Here is a 12,129-nt window from a genome sequence, read left to right on the forward strand (position 1 = left end):
ACCACGAGGCTGCTCGTGGGGGCCGCCCCGTTCCCCGCCCCAAAACCCCAAAATAAAGCCCCTGCCCCAGCTGCTGTTGGGCTGCCCGGGCTGGGAGGAGGAAGAGGAGGAAGAGGAGGAGGAGGAGGAGGCAGCGATGGAGAGCAGCATCAAGCAGGTGGCGGTCGAGGAGCCGCTGGTGAGTCCCCGCGCCCCACGGCACGGTGCCATGGTTGTGCCCTTCCTCTGCGTGCCTGGTGGAGACCCAGCACCATCGTGCACGCACCCCCAGCCCTCGGGGCGAGCAGGGTGGGAGCCGAACCCCTGGCAAGCCCTTCCCAGCCCTCCTGCACCCCCTGGCCCCGTCTCCTTCCCCCTAACCGCATCTCTCCACCTTTCCCACTCCCGCAGGACGCAGACAAGGGCTGCTGCGGCTCCTGCTGCCTGCCCTGCGCCGTTTGCTGCCCCAAATGCTCGCGCTGCTGCCGCCCCGGCTGCTCCTGCCTCAAGGGCTGCCTGTGCTTCGTGCCTCGCCTGCTCTGCTACCTGCCCCGCAAGCTGCTCGGCTGCCACCACCTCAAGTGCCTCCTGATCGTGGTGGTGGTGGTGGTCCTGCTGGTCGTCGTCATCGCCGGGGCCCTGCTGATGTGGCTGCACGCGGAGCAGGGCCGCGCCGACGCCGTGAGTAGGGCCCCGAGGGCTCCCCGGGGGCGGGCAGGAGGCAGGGGCTGAGCTCCCCCCTGTCCCCAGGTCCTGCGGACGGGCGCAGGGCGGGCGTGGGAAGAGGACGCGGCCACTTTCTACGTGGACGGTGGAGCTGGAAGCGCGGCCACGGTGGTCTACGACTACAAGAACGTGAGCGGGGGGGCAAAGGGAACAGGGGTGAGGGGTCCAGAGGATGGGGTATGGGGGGGGTCAAAATGACCCGGGTCTGCGTGCACGCAGCTGCTGGTCAGCTACAGGTCGCGGCTGCACCGCGCCTGCTACGTCACCCGCATGGACAAGGACAACATCCCGGGGCTGGATGCGGCCACCCAGGCTTTCCAGCGCCGGCAGGTGAGCTCCGGAGGGGCGGAAACAGGCTTTGGGGGGGGGGGGGCACAGGAGCCCCCCTGGGGGGCACCGAAGCCCCCCAAGGGTGAGGGATGGAGACGCGGGGCGCAGCGCCGTGCTCCGGTGCCCTGGGTTTCTCCCCCAGGCTGAGCGGAGGCTGGCCGTGCCCCTGGCTGACCGCTCCCTGCTGGGCACCACGGCGAGCATCCTCTGCAGCATCGTCCCCGTCTACTGGATTTAGGGCAGGCTGGGTGAGTGCCGGGGTGTGGGGGGGGGGATTTTTAGGGCCCCCCCCACCCTCGCAGCGGCACCCTCACGGTGTCAGGTTTGCCTTGCAGCAGCCCCGACGGCCACGGCATCACCTCCAGCCCTCCTCCTGCACGCCGGCGGGACGGGAGCATCGCCAGCAGCACATCCCCCACCCCCCCCCCCACCGCCCCCGACAGCCCCCATCTCCCAGGGGGCTGCAAAATTTGGGGAGGGGGCTGGCGGGGGGGGGGGGTGGTGGTGGTTGGTGTCTGCTGGGGCGAGCGCATCGCGCCGCCTGCGCCTCGCCGGGGGACAGCTGGTTTGTCACTTTGTCTTCGCAGCTTCGCCGAGCCCAAGTGCCAAAATGAGCTTAAAAAAAACAAAAACAAACAAACAAAAAAACCACAACATTTAAAAACCCCAAATTCTCCGTTCTGCTTCTCTGCTTGCCCAGCCGCTTGCAGACGCGGGTTGGGGCTTGGAGCATCGGTCGGGGGCGATTCTGCCGCAGCCACCGGCTGGGGGCTGGGGGTGCCCAGCTGAAAATGTCCCCCCCCCCCCCCCCCCCCCCCCCCCCCCCCCCCCCCCCCCCCCCCCCCCGGGGAGCCAAAAATATCCCCGTGCTGCCAAATGCGCCTGTCCCCGCGGAGCCGAATAAAGGACAAGAAGAGAACCAGGTCCCGGAGTTATTCCTGGGGACACCCCGTGACGGGGGTGGCTGTGGTCACCGTGTGCTGCCCGAGCGAGCGGAGGAGCTGGGATGGAGCCCTGGGTGTGGGGCTACACTGGGGGGGGGGGGGGTGTCCCTGCCACCCCCACGGAGAGCAGGGGGTCCCACTGCCTCCCTGCCGCCCCCACGGAGAGCAGGGTGCCTCCATTTATGCCCCCATCCCTCCCCACATCCCAAAGAGGAGCTTTGCGCTCCCTCCAGCCACCCCGGGGACCGCCGAATCGTGGCTGGAGCAGGGGAAGGAGCCCGGGGAGGCGGGGGGGAGCGGGGAGCTGTGGCCCCCCCCCCGAGATGGCAGCCGGCCAGCGACGCAGCTGCCTCCCCCCTCGCCTGGCTGCGGCCCCCGCAGCTCCCCCCCGGGACGCTGCAGCTGCATCTGGCCGGGACGCGGCGCGCCTGGCCAGGGTTCCCCGCAGCTCCGGGGCGCCCACCCTCATCCCCTCGCCTTTCCCCGGCCCCACAGCACCAGCAGGCGTGAAACGTGCCGCGAGGTTTTATTTTAACCCCCCCACCCCCCCCCTCAGCCTTGCACCGGCTCCCACACGGAGCGGGCAGAGGGTGCGTGGAGTTGTGCAAGGGCTCAGCGCCCCCGCCGCCGGCTCAGCACCCCCTCGCCGTGCCGGAGCTGTCAGCAACTCGGCACGGCCGAGAGCGAGGTGCAAGAACTCAAAAGTCCTCCTCCTTCCAGCCCACGGAGGCTGGGGGAGGCGAGGAGAGGAGGCAGCGGCTCCAGGGGATGGTTTTTGGGGCACCCCGACGCGGGCGTCAGCAGCCGGGGGCGCAGGCGGTGGCGTTGGCGGGGCGGGGGTCCCGGGTGCCCCCCGTGCCCGGGGCCATGCAGACGGCCTCGCACTGCTCCCGGCTCTCGAAGCGGTTGCGGCTGCCCCCGCAGCCCCCGTACCAGAAGAGCGAGCAGCGCCCGGGCTCCTCGAAGAACCACTTGGGCGAGTAGGAGCGGCACGGCCCCGCGTCCCGCGCCTCCAGGCAGGCGGCTGCAAGGCGGGATGAGACCCCCGGGGGGGGGGGGGGGCTTCATCCCCTTCCTGCAGGGAAACCCCCCCCCGCCGGCGCCCTGCCCCGTGCACGGCAGGGACCTCGTGGCTGCACCCCCCCCAGCTCACAGCCCCCCAAAACGCTCCTCACCCCGCGTCGCGTTGCCCTCGCCGGCTCCACGGGGACCTGCCCAGGGTGGGCACAGCGTCAGCCGAGCGAGCTATGGGTGCCCTCCTGGGGGGAGGGGGGGGGACGCCCACCCACGCCCCCCTCGCCTACCGGTGCCCACGCAGGTGTGGACGCAGTCCCTCTCGGTGCCGAAACGGTTGGCGTTGCCCCCGCAGCCGCCGTACCAGAAGCGCTCGCAGGCCCCCGTGTCCCGCCGGTGGTACCACCGCAGCGAGAAGTCGGCGCAGGCGGTGCCGGGGTCCTTGTCCAGGGCGCACAGCCCGGGCACGGCCGCCGCCCTCCGGCCCTTCCCGGGGCTGGGGGATGCTGTGGGCAGCTCGACGGGGGGCGCGGAGGGGGTCTCGGGGGTCCTGGGAGGGGAGATCGGTGCCAGCCCCCCCGGGACGTGCTGGGTGGAGAGGGCGGTGGGAGAGGAGGTGCAGCCCCCCAGGGGGTGGCCCCGGTGCTGCTCACTCACTGCTCTGGGGTCCCCGGGGAGGGTTCAGTGGTGCTGGCACCGGAGGGAGACGGCACCTGGGGGCACCCTGGGGTGCCGGGGTGCTGGCTGCTCTCCGCTGCAACGCAGAAGAGGTAACAGAGAAGTGATGGAGGGGCAGGGAAGAGGGTCTGGGGCTCCAAGCTGCCTCCTGGGAACCCGTCCCCACCCAGAGCAGCCGGGGGCAGGACCCTGCAATGCTCCAGCCCCCAGCACCGCTCACCCCACAGGCTCCGGAGGAAGCCCAGCGCCGTCCTCTCCGCGTACCCCAGCTCGGGGCCGTGGACCGAGCCCAGGCGCAGCGAGTGGTGCCGCCACGCCGCCAGCGCCCCCGGCACCGCCGCCTCCGGCCGCTCCGTCCCATCCCGACCCAGGGACAGCACCAAAACACCAAAATCCCTGCACCGGGAGAAGGGGACCAGCGCCTGCCTCGCCTCCCCGTCCCACAGCGCCTCGTCCCCCGTCCCCACCACGAAGAGGACGCGGAGGCGGCCGCGGGTGCCCCCCGGGAAGACGTGCCGGAGCGCCCACGCCACCGCGCCGCCGGGGGATGCCGCGGCCACCCTGGGCACCAGCGCGAGGCGGAGGCGCTCCCGGAGCTGCTCCCTGGGGATGTGCAGCCCCAAATCGACCTCCCCCAAGCCCTCTTGAGGGGCGGTGGGGCCGGTCAGCACCAGGGCGATGCGGGCACCGCGCTGTGCCAGCTGCAGGCGCCCCAGGAGGTTGCCAAAAAGCTCGCCGACGGCCTCCAGGCTCTCCGCCGGCAGCGCCGCGTTGTCCACCACCAGGGCCAGGTCCGCGTCCAGGCGCAGCGGGTTGCGGGGCGGCACGGCTGCGGTGCAGCTTTCGGGGTGGCAGAGGTCTGGGCGCAGCAGGGGGGTGCAGGATGAGCCGGGGGGGGGGGTGCTGGTGGTGCTCAGCGCCGAGCCAGCCCCGTTGCCTTACCGAAGCAAAGCGCGCAGGGCAGCACGGTTTGCTGCAGCAGCGCCGCGTCCCCGTCCGGCTGTGCCGCGGAGAGCTGGAGCACCTGGAAGAGGCTGTTCACCTGCGGGGAGGCAGAGACGAGCCCGGGGTGGGCACGGGGCCGGCGGCCGCACAGCTCCGGGAACGGGTCCTCACCTGGAAAGCTCGTGCCACCTCGGGCAGCGGGCTGAAGGTGAGCACCACCGGCACGATGCCCAGCGCTTCGTACTGCAGGGCGACCTCCCCGATGCCCTCCAGGGCCTGGCTCCGGCCGCTGGTGACGAAGAGGGCCACCTTCCTGCCCAGCACGGCCCGCCGGACCCTCTTGAGCGTGTGGTGCCCCACGAAGCGCATGGCGGCGGCCAGGCGGCCCCGCTGGGACGAGCGGGTGGGCGAGAGGCGGCGGAGGCGCCCCAGCAGCGCCGCCCCGCTCTGCGCCTCCCCGAAACGCAGCAGGTAGGTGGGGGAGGCCGCGTAGGACAGCACGGCCACTCGAGCCCCCGCCGGGCAGCCGGCCGGGGAGACGTGGAGGCCGCGCAGCAGCAGGGCCAGCAGCTCCTTCATGCGGGAGAAGAGAGGCGGCGGCACCGTGGACGAGGTCTCCAGCACCAGCACCAGCTCCGTGGGGAAAAGCGGGCAGGAGGGCGAGCTGGAGGCTGCGAGGGGACGGGGGCAGCTCGAGGAAAAGCCCTGCTGTGGCGTCCCACGCCTGCACGGCCACCCCCTGTGCACCTTCCTTCGGCTCTCCCCCGTCCCCTGTCCCCTGTCCCCTCTGCCACCCACCCCCCGAGCCCGTCCCCGTCCCCTCGCCGCCGTCCCCGCTCACCGCAGCGCTGGCGGATGAAAGCCTTGAGCTCGCAGAGCTGGAGGGGAGCACGGAGCGAGGTCAGCCCCAGCCAAAGCTTGCTGCAGCCCGGTGGCCGCCGACCCCCCCCGCTAGCCCCTGCTCCTACAGCCCTTGGGGCTGGGGTCCTGTCCCCATCCAGCCCTTACCGTGGAGGGGGGGACGCCCGGCGAGCCCTTGGGGCCCTGGTGCAGCGGGAGAGGAGAAACACAAGGAGAAAAAGGCACTAAGGGATGGCACAGGAGCAACAAGTCCCCGAGCACCGGGGGTGTCCCCATCGGGGAGGGTTGAAATGGGCAAAAAAAGGGAGGAAAAGGGAATTTGCAGGGCGTCACCGTCACCCCCGGTGGTCCCAGGCTGCCGTGGCTGCCGGCTTCTCCTCTGCTCCCAGGCTCTCCCTGGAAAACTCGGCCCCGTGAGCCGGCAGCACAGCCGGGGGGGGGGGCCGGGGGGGGCTGTGCCCTACTCACCCTGCGCCCAGGCAGCCCTCGCCTGCCCTTGTCCCCGCGGGCTCCTCGCTCGCCCCGTTCGCCCTGGAGGGGAGGCTCAGAGGACTGGCCGGGTCCCCAGCCCCCTTCCCCAGCCCCACGCGCTCACCTGCACCCCCGGGAAGCCCGGCAGCCCCCGAACACCCTGGGGGGAGCGGAAAAAATGAGCACAGCACCATCCTGACAGCCCCACGGGCACGGCTCCAGCTCTGCCCCGCGCGCTGCCCCCCGGTACCTTCGCACCCTGTCTCCCCGGGGCACCTCGCCGGTCGCACCCAATCTCGCCCTAGGAGGGGAGAAGAACCCCAAAGCGGGGTTTTTGCAGGACCTACACAAACGTCGGTGTTCCCAGAGCCTCGCATCCCCCCTCGTAGGGCCCCCAAGGAGCTGGGGGTGCCTTGTCCGCACCAAGCAGCCCTGTCCCAGCAGGGGCACCCTGCCCAGCCTTACCAGGGCACCTTTGGGTCCCCGAGGTCCCGCGCTCCCCTTCCTGCCCTCAGCTCCTTCCTGGCCCTAGAAAAGACAGCGAGGCAGCAGGCTGGGGGCGTGGGGGCTGCGATGTCCCACACCACCCTACAGCTCACCTTCTCCCCTTTGGGGCCGGCCGGCCCCGCTGCTCCCACAGGACCCTCGGCTCCGGGCGCACCCTGGGCGAGAGGCAAAGGCGGCTCAAGGCGGGCACCCAGCAGGCACCCAGCGGGACCCCCAGCACGGGGAGGGGGTCAGCACCTGCAGTCCTCTGCTCCCCGGGCGGCCGCTGACACCTTTTGTCCCCCGTGGCCCCGGCACCCCCTGCAGAAGGAGAGTGGGGGGCAGCGGGGGCACCTGCACGAGGCAGGGGGGGGTCACCCCGGCCTCACCTGCGCGCCACCGTGCCCCTTCTCGCCCCCGCGCCCGGCGCTGCCGCGGTTCCCCTTCTTGCCCTGCGAGGAGATGGGATGGCTCCGGGTGTCTCCGGCCCTTGGGGGGGGGGGGGGGGGGGGCAGACCCCAAACTGGACCCCCCCACCAGACCCCCTACCTGCGCTCCCGGCTGCCCTTTCTGGCACGAGGTCTGCGGAGGGAAGCACCGTCACCGGCCACGTCCCCAACCCATGGTGTCGGCACGGCCCCCGGTGCCCCCCCCCCATCACCAGCACCTACCGGGTGAGCCGGGGGGCCCGGTGGCCCTGGTGGCCCCTGGGGACCGTCTGGACCGGGGTCTCCCTGCAAAGCAGAGGCGCTGGGAGAGACGCAGAGCACCCGGTGTCCTCCCCATCCTTCCTGTCCCCACAATGGTCCTAAGGACTGGCTTCCCTCCCCCCCCCCGGCTGCTGCCCAGCACCCCCAGGCACCATCCCGGCCCCCTCCAGCCTTTACCTGGGGACCCCCCTCTCCTCTCCATCCCGGGGTGCCGGGCTCGAGGCTGCTCCTCCCAGGTGGTCCCTGGGGAAGAGAGGGGGTCAGCGAGCACCCACGGCACCCACACGCCCCCAAGGGACCCCAACCCACACTCACCACCTCGCCGCGGGGTCCTGGGGGTCCCTTCTCCCCCCGGGCACCCCGGGAGCCTTTCTGTCCCTGGATGGAGGTGAGAGGAAGGGATTTAGGGTGCGGGTGGAGGGTGGAGGAGGCAGTGCTTCCCCGAGGCTCAGTGGAGCAGCACCGCACCTGCCTCCCGCGGGTCCCCTTCTCTCCGGGGTGCCCGGGGGTCCCCGCTTCGCCCTGGGAAGGAGAGAGGAGGCTGAGCCCCTGCCCGGTCCTGCTTGGCAGTGCCGGGATGGAGAGGAGGGGGCACAAATCCCCGCTGCTCAGCTCACCTGCTCCCCGTCCACCCCGTCGTAGCCGGCTTCTCCAGGAGGTCCCTGCGAAACGGCACGGGGTGCAGGGCACGGCACCAAGCAGCCAGGCTTTGCCCCACTTCCCGCAGCACCACGGGCCATCCTGCTCCTCCACCTGCCGGGACCACCCCCCGCTCCCCTCCCCAGCCCCAGCCCTTCCCTCTCCATCCTCCTGGAGGCCTCCCCGCCGCTGCCAGCTCCCCGTGCCCTTGGTGCCGGAGGATAAGCAGCGAGGCGGGGACGTACCTGCTCCCCGGGGTGACCCACGGCGCCCTAAAGGAGATGAGGGTGAGCAGGAGGGCAGCAGCAGGCACCTGCACCGTGGGCTGGAGCCGTGCCGTGCCGTGCTGTGCCATGCTGTGCCGGGCTGTGCTGGGCTGTGCCAGGCTGTGCCGGATGCTCGCCTTCGCTCCACACTGTCCTGGGCATCCCTGCATCCCCCGGCTGCCTCGGAGACCTGCTGGTCCCTGCTCCCCCTGCTCTCAGGAGGGGAAAAAACCATCAAAAACACGGCGTGCCCGGCCACACAACACGGTGACGGTGTCCCCGAGCCCCCAGGACCACCCTGTCCCCCTCCCTGGGGGTCCCACGGCCAACTCACGCTGTGCCCGTGCTCGCCTTCGTCTCCATCACGTCCCTTGCTGCCGGCCACCCCCTAGGAAAGAGAGACCCTGGGGGCAGCAGCCGTGACCCCCCCGGCTCCAGGAGGGACCCCGGGCTGGGAGCCATCGTGCCTGGGCTCCGTTCCCAGCTGGGGGAGGAAGGGGAGAGGAGCGAGGAGCTGCGGCTTGGGACCGGATGGGGCAAGGGCTCGAGTTAATCCCGGCTCCCAGGGCTCCTCGTGGCCCTGGGAAAGGGATCGGGGCTGGGAGTGCAGAGCCGTGCACCCTGCTCCCAGCACCCGGCTGGGATGGGAAGGATGGGGCCGCTCTCCTGCACAGGGAAACGTCCCCCCAAGGATGGGAAAGGTCGAAGCAGAAAAGCATCATCCTGCAGGGCTGGGCACCCCTCCCGCGTCCCCCGGTGCTTTACCTTGCCTCCCGCGGGGCCGCTGGGGCCCCGCGGGCCGGGCAGCCCCACGCAGGTGCAGGGACACATCCCGCAGCACGTCCTCTCCGCCAGTGCCAGCTGTGGGGAGGCGGTGACGTCCCCGCGCAGCACCCACGGGGACCGCAGCACCCACGGGGACCCCGCCACCCACCCTACCCATCCTCACCAGCTCCTGCGCCACGTGCCCGCCAGCCTCGGGCATGTCCACGGCGAGCTGCTGCCCGTTCCCCATGCGCCGCCCGAACTCGACCTGCTGCAGGTCCCCCAGCCTCGTGGCGTTGTTCACGGCCACGGTCAGCAGCAGGTCGGCCCGGTCTGGAGAGGGACGGGGTGCTGAGGGGTGGCACGCCGCGCTGGGTGGCGTCCCCCGGTCCTCTCCAGCCCCTCTCTGCCCCACCTTGCAGCCAGGCTGCAGTGGCCGCCTCCTTCATCTTCTGCACATCGTCATCCAGCCCGTCCGTCAGCACCAGCAGCACCTGGGCGAGGAGAGGGGCGGGTGCCCGCAGCACCCCCGGCAGCGCGACCACCCCATTTCCCCCCCCGTCCTCCCCAGGAGCTGCTCGCTCCCTACCTTGGCATCCTCCTTCTGGCGTGCCAGGGTGCCGAGGAAGCTCTGCAGGGCGGGCTGGTTGAAGAAGGAGCGCTGGAAGGCGTGCGCCCGCGCCAGGCGCCGCAGCACGTCCGCCCAGGGCTGCCGCAGCCGCTCCTGGAAGAGCGTGTCCCCCTCCTGGAAGAGCGTGTCCCCGCCCCGGAAAATCGTGTCCCCCCCCTGCCCGACGCTCTGCAGGCCGATGCGGAGTCCGAGCGGGCGGCAGGTGAGGCGATCCAGGGCGGCCAGGTCCCGCAGGATGCGCTCCAGGTGGGGGTGCAGGTTGGACTGCTGGTAATCGGTGACATCCAGGGCCACCAGCACGTGGAGGGCGCATGGCGCTGCTGGGGGGGGGGGGGGGGGGGGCAGCGTGGAGACACACAGCCTGCACCTCTGTGGGGTGCACAAGTGCCCCACGGCAGCACAGCACCAAAACCCTTCGGCACAACCGCGCACGGGGATGCCCAAACTCACCCTCCTCCTGGCTCCGGGCCCCGGTGGCTGCCAGGATGAGCAGAACGGCGAGGAACCAGCCCCGGCACGGCCCCATGGCCCCGGCGCGGCTCGGGGACCCGGCTCGTCCCGCGCCCGGCGGCTGCGAGGCGCAAAGGCAGGGCTGAGCGGCGGCGAGAGCGCGGCACCTGCCTCGGGGAGCCAGCGGGCCCAGAGCTGCCGCAGCTCCCCATCCATCACCGCTGACAGCTCCGGCGTGGAGCGCAGCCCAGCCAGGGGCCACGGCGGCCAGCCGAGCTGAGCCAGCGCTGGCCTCATCCTGCCCGGCTGTTTGGCCGCTCGCAGGCGGCGCTGGGTGAGTTTTGCTCCCCCGGGGCTGCAGGAGCTCGATGCGGCGCTTAACGCGAGCTGCAGCGGGGCTGAGGGGGGCTCGGGGCGATGCGGGTGAGGATGCATGGGTGCTGAACTTGTCGTGGAGCTCAACCACCCCTGGCCGGCCTTTGGGATACGTTTTGGGTTCACCGCGGGTGCTGCAAGGATGCCACGCAGCGCCCTGCCCTGGCAGCTCAGCACCTTGTGCAGCACGGTGCATGCTGCGGGAATTCAGCGATCCCCAGGGCTCGGGGAGGCCTTTTGGGGCTCGGCAGCCGCCGTGCAGGTGGGGAATGGAGGAATGGGGTGACGTGGAGCTGAGGACGGGACCAGGAGCATGTCCTGCCTGTCCCACCGTGCCCACCACCGTGCGCCCTGCCTGCTGGACACAACCCGCCCTCGCCGGAGCAGGAGGGCAGAAGGCTTCTGGAGCCCGAACACCTTTGGGATTGGCAAAGCGATGGACCAAAAATCCACAGCAGGAGCCCAGGAGGGAGCCGAACCCACAGCATCACCCCAACCCCACATCACCCCAAGCCCGCAGCAGGGGACAGCCAACCTCTTACCTTTGGCCGCAGCGGGGAACCGAGGGGCACGGCACGGCACGGCACGGCACGGCACGGCTGAGCGCGGGCTGCGGGAGCTGGCCGCCTGCGTGGGAGGCTGTGTGCTCGGAGGTTTATTTATCCCAGGGCTCGAGAAAACATCATATGGCCGACACGTCAGGGGGAGCAGCCTCGCAGCCAGCCCAGAGGCTCCCGGGCTCCGTGGGGCGGGCGAGCTGCGCGCCGTGGGGCGCGGGCGGCGGAGCCCCACTGCTGCCCACCTGCACCCCCTGGGAAAGGCGTGAGGAGCTCGTGGCTGAGCACCCGTCGGGGGGGGGGCTGAGGTGCTTGGGGAACCCCATCCGAAAGGGAACCACTTCCCAGGGAGCCAATGCTGGGCTGGGAGCCGCGGGCTTGCATGGAGGGAGGGGAAAAGCAAGAGCCCCGCTCCCCAGAGCGCTCCGTGAGAAAAGGGGCAACATCAGGGCCGAAAACCCCGGCCAGCCCCTGACATAATGGCTTGACATCACCCGGGGACTCAGCCCTCAAACATCCTTCCCCGGCGTAAGCAAAACAGCGGGATGGAAACGGAAAGCATTTCAAAGCCCGGCTTGTTTTGCACAGGGGATCTGTTTGTTTGTTCGGGAGCCCGGAGAGAGGTTGGGGCTGAGCTCGGCAGCTCCTCCGCAAGTTCCCATCCCCTGGCCGCGCGGGGCGATGTGTGGGCTGGGGGCGGCGTGGGGAAGCGGTCCGGGACCAGTTTTCCGAGGTTTATTTATTTGCTCGAAGGGGAAAAGTTTACTGGATGTCATGGCTGTGCGGCGGAGGTTTTGCAACGCCAGGCTGACAGGCAGAGCACATCCCTGATGGTCTGCTGCTCGGGGGGGGGGGACAGAATAACGTCTGGAGACGAGGCACGGAGGAGATTTTTCCCCTATAGGCAGAGCCGGGTGGGAACATCAGGCCCTGAGCGCGGGGAAGTCCCGGGAAGGAAAAGGGAAAGAGGAGCCGAGGGTTTGGGGCTGGGGATGGAGAGGAGACATCTGGTGCTGAGCAGGAATCTGGACCCCACGTCCCACAGCAGGATGGGGGGACCTGAACCCAGCCGGGGGAACACGCAGCCCTGCCCCCCCGCCCCAGCTCCATGGGGCACAGCGAGCAGGACGGCACCGCGGGGACACCGCTGCGCCCATCGCCCGCCGTGGATGCTCAGCTGGGGACCGTGGCCCCAGCCCACAGCACGGCGATGGGACAGCACCCAAGGGAGTCCCCCCAATCCCCCCCCCCCCCCAGCACCCCCTGGTCTCACCACGCAGGGCTCGGGCTGCTTTGCCCCGC

Source organism: Cygnus atratus, chromosome 27 (assembly GCF_013377495.2).
Source record: "Cygnus atratus isolate AKBS03 ecotype Queensland, Australia chromosome 27, CAtr_DNAZoo_HiC_assembly, whole genome shotgun sequence".
Taxonomy (NCBI): Eukaryota; Metazoa; Chordata; class Aves; order Anseriformes; family Anatidae; genus Cygnus; species Cygnus atratus.